The sequence below is a fragment of the Galeopterus variegatus genome, unplaced genomic scaffold (genome assembly GCF_000696425.1).
Source record: "Galeopterus variegatus unplaced genomic scaffold, G_variegatus-3.0.2 Scaffold4771, whole genome shotgun sequence".
In the NCBI taxonomy this organism is placed as follows: Eukaryota; Metazoa; Chordata; class Mammalia; order Dermoptera; family Cynocephalidae; genus Galeopterus; species Galeopterus variegatus.
The window spans coordinates 85334-89930 of NW_007730882.1; the positions used below are offsets into that span (position 1 = coordinate 85334).

Genomic DNA, 4597 nt, shown 5'->3' on the forward strand with positions numbered 1-4597 from the left:
TAAGTCTTGATAATGGTTTATGTAGATAAGTTTGTTAAGAGGGTTTTACAGTAAAAAAAATTATCTGGATTTAAAAACAAATTATGTGTGAGTTTTTCTAAAAATTAATGTCAAAAGTATTCTAATACAGGGTTGGAATTTGTTCTCCTGTGATGGAACAACCAGATTTTCTAAAAAAAAAAACAAAAAAACCCACTTAACTGTTCTTATTAAAAAATTGTGAAAGGTTTTCTTTGTCTTTTAGATAACTGGCCTAGGGAGCTTACTTCATGTTTTATCATGATATGTTATTGTGCACTCTCTGCCTTTATAACCCTTTGTCACTTTGGCTTTACTTTTTGTAATAATTTGTGATCTCATTCAACTAAATGTTTTAGGCCTTTTGTTATTTAACAAAACTTTCCAAAACCAAATCCTGAAAGCTCAACATTTTATCTTTAACTTTGAGGAATTCCAAGGGCCCTGGAATTTCTCAAAGGATATATAAAAGATGTACCAGAACTAATTGGCTTATTATTTAATTAATTAGACTATATGGGAAAGCATTGTCAGTACTGAAGGTGTTTTGCATATGTGTTCCAAAATCTTGTAAGTTTCCTAAATATCTGTGTCTTCATATAAATGCTATCAGTCATAATCTTGGCTTAATTATAATTTTAAAATGTTATGTCTTGAAACATTTCATGAAAAAACTCTGATAGGTACAGTTTCCAACAAACTTTCAGTTCATAGCTTTAAATTGAAGTTCCAAAATTCTAATGAAGAAACTGATGGGTTTATGAAATTGTTTACAAAGGTCAAAACAACAAAAGTTAATTGGTAAATTAATTAAAAAGTACTATGGGTTTTTACAATTTCCTTATTTAAAAACACTGCTGGTTCTCCTAATGTTTTTCCAAATGTAAGAAAACTCTCCCTCTCTCTTCAGCGATCTATAACTAACAACAGTTTGGTAAAATGTCATTTAAAACAGAGATAAAAGCATTTGTTTTCTCCCTATTTGATTCCCCCCAAATTTAATAACTTTAAGTATTCTTATGATTATTATGACAATGTGGCTATTTTTATAAGTTCAATGAAAATTAACTCTCTATCTTTATAACAGATTATAATTTAAAATTTTGGATATAAGATAGCATGTATCAATTCCATGTTGCTGACCCCTTTTTTATGTTGCCTAAATTTGGCCTGGTGCTGCTTCATCCTGCTGTTAATCTTTCCCCCTGATGTGGGACAACACATAACCTGGGAAACAGTCTTCCCAGCAACGTGGGACAGATCACTGAAAGTGAGCCAAGATGCTTCTTTCTATCATCACTTGGGAAAGAGCCTTCCCAACACTGAGAGATTTATGCAACGAAAAGTAAGACCTTTTCAATCTAGATATTGATCATCAATGCTTTTATGAGGAATGCCTTGATCATAAAGGGGGAAATGATGTCTTCTCTACAAAAGCAGTTCTCTAAATTTTCCTGACCTTAAAGAGGGTGTTTGTAACTTGGATAAGACATCCTGTTCTTATACAAAAGACTCATAATTGATCAAAAATTTTACATAAGACTAGACACTCCGAAAGCCGTAATGTCCTGGACAGTGTTAACATTAACAAACTCTCTGGACTCAGAATCAACTATTATATGGAGCAGAATCCCTTTCCGGAGTTTCAACAATTGTTAATTACATCCAACTCACAGCACCTGGAAGGATGCCGCTGCAGCTGCCCTTAGAGACGATGACATCAGTCCTCACCTGAAGTAAATTAAAAAGACTTGCCATGCTAAATGATACTAACTTTGCTTTAAAAAAATGCTTTTTGTCTTAACTATGCCAACCTGATCAATAGCTTTTGGTTTTTCTTTTAAATAAATAAAATGGGGAAGATGTGGAATATACTATAAAGCATATGTACTTCACAGGGCCTGGTTTTCCAAAGCCTTGCAGTTTCAAATATTGACCTTGCAAGGACAGGAAATTTTCCTCAGGCTATAGGTCCCTGGTGTAAGATAAAGATTTGTGGCACAGCAAGGTTGCTGGTTCAAGTACAGACTAGTTACTGATTTTTATGTAAAGATACTGAGAAATTGCTATAAGATCACTTAATTNCTCACATTCTGAAGGCCAGAAGTCCAAAGTCAGGGTGTCCAAAATCAAGGCCACACTCCCTCCAAAGGCTCTAGAGAAGAACTCTTCCTGCCTCTTCCTCACTTCTGGTGGTGGCCGGCAGTCCTCGGCCTTCCTAGACATGCAGTGGCGTTACTCAGATCCCTGCTCCCACGGTTGCATGGCTTTCTCACTCCTGTGGGTCTCTGGGAGCTCTCTTCTTATTAGGACACCAAGCATGTTGAATTTAAGGCCCACCCTAATCCAATATGATCTTATCCTAACTACTAATTACATCTGCAAAAGCCCTAGTTCTAAATACATTTACATACTGAGATTCCAGTGGATATGGATTTTGGGGGAACATTATTCCACCCAGTATAGCATCTTTGAGACATTTTTAGAAATCTCCTTTTAAAGGATCCACACCTATGCAAATATTTAAGAATATTTGACCAGCATGGCTAATACAATTAACTTAAACACTTCCACNTCACCTCTCACTTTCTTGCCCCTGCTGCTAAGATTTCACAGCCAGTATTTTTTTTTTTTTTGCTCAAATTGATAATTGTCTTCTGTACCTTTGTGTTTTATCTAGTAGGCCTCAATATCCTTCTTAAAATTCACCTAAACTAGCTTTTGGTCAACAGCACTAATTTGATCATACCCACCTTCCCTAAATATTTATCCTTGTTATCCATCTTGTTTATCACCCAACACCAGTGCTCTCCCCATAGCTGGCATACAGTAAATATTAATTAAATCAATGGATTTTGATTCATAAAACTATTCTTCTCAATCTGTCTATAAAGGTTCTGTTTTATACTTTCTGCTCTTCTCAGATGTTTCAAAGTGATTAATTTATTTACAAGGCATAAGCTTTCTTTATGTTCATGACTCTGAAGTTGGTGTCAATACCATCATCATCCTCATAATCAACATTGCCTTGAAGCCTACAGTGTGCTCAGCACTGTTCTAAGCAGTTTACACACAAGGCAGAATCCCTATAAATGTAATGAATGTGACAAATCCTTTTACAAGGCACATCTCACTAGATATCAGAGAATACACACAGGGAAGAAGTGTGGAATATACTGTAAAGCATATGTACTTCACAGGGCCTGGTTTTCCAAAGCCTTGCAGTNAGTCAAATGGTTTCATCTCTGATTGGTGGCTCAGCTCTTGAGCTCAGTAACCCGTTTGAGAGACAAAAACTAGACTAAGATCTATCTGTTTAACTAGATGGTCTCAAATTTTCTGGCATCTTAAACAGACTTCTAAATTCTCTCCTAGTCTCATGTATGTATTTCTTCACAAAATCCCATGGTAGAATTCTATGCTATTTTCTTGAAAGGAAGAAAATCTTCTCTGTATCTTCTTGAAAAGATTTGCATACTTTGCTTTACAATGTAAACTTGTTTTCTTGCTTTCTTTAAGGCAAGGTGAAGCCTCACAAATAAGTCTTTTTGAAAAAACACAATTTAAACCTGACTGTCCTTTTTACTGATGAGCTTTTTATTACATCTTGAACAAAACTTATAAGATCTTTGTTTGTTCTTGTTAATGTCTGCATATATGCGTGTGTAAGATGTATGTTATGTCTATATGTTCATGTCTGTTTGTGTAACTGTTTCATGTGAAAGGTACCAAATTGGCTTATAATTAATGCACGCTCATTAAATAAATAAGTATACTTTTCAAGTTCATGTGACTTAAATCTTTTAAAGTTTTGATAAATATATTGTCAAAATTTGATTCAAACCTCTTACCTAAATTTGTCTCTAGGTCAGTATGTCTCCTTGTTATCTCGGTTATGCCTCCTGGCCATGCTGGGAGAAACAATATCTTTTAGACATAGACAGTGAATACTGCCCTCTGCCTCTCTGGATTCCACTTGGCTCCAAATGCCACGTGGAAACCTGGGACCTGAAATGGCTAATGAAAAGAAACCTATGCCAAATATCGCATAGGCCCTAGTTACCATTAACTGATGAGGGTATAGATCTAATACACCAAGTTTTTGGCTGGGAAACCATAAATATGTATTTGGTACAAATAGCTAAAACTCACTCTGGGCTTTGTATAATTTGCTCTGATAAATGGACACCTATTTACTAACCCAAATGTATAAAAATGTTCTTATCAACACACATTGTTGCCTGGGTTTACTAATCAAACAGGATTACTAAAGGTCTTTTTACTTAACTGCTCTTGATGCAAAGTTGTAAAAGGTTTTCTTTGTCCTATTTGTCTTTGAAGGCTTTTAAGTTGTAAACCCTGCCAAAACCAAAAAAACTAAATCCAAAAAAACCCATTTTATATATAATTTTTAGACAAATTAGGCCAATTTAACATCGATAAAAGAAAAACAAGTATGTAAAAAGGAGGTGATTTAAGGAAGGCTATGGATGTGGGGATATGTTTATGGTTGGAGGTGCTAGAGAGAAAGAAAAATAATTTTTATGTAAGAAAGCATCTGGTACAGTGTATTTTTGTC

General features: G+C 34.8%; 1 pseudogene; it reads left to right on the top strand.

Annotated features, from left to right (window-relative positions):
- The window catches only part of LOC103603737, a 51139-nt pseudogene that overhangs the window by 24796 nt on the left and 21746 nt on the right, over positions 1–4597 (top strand).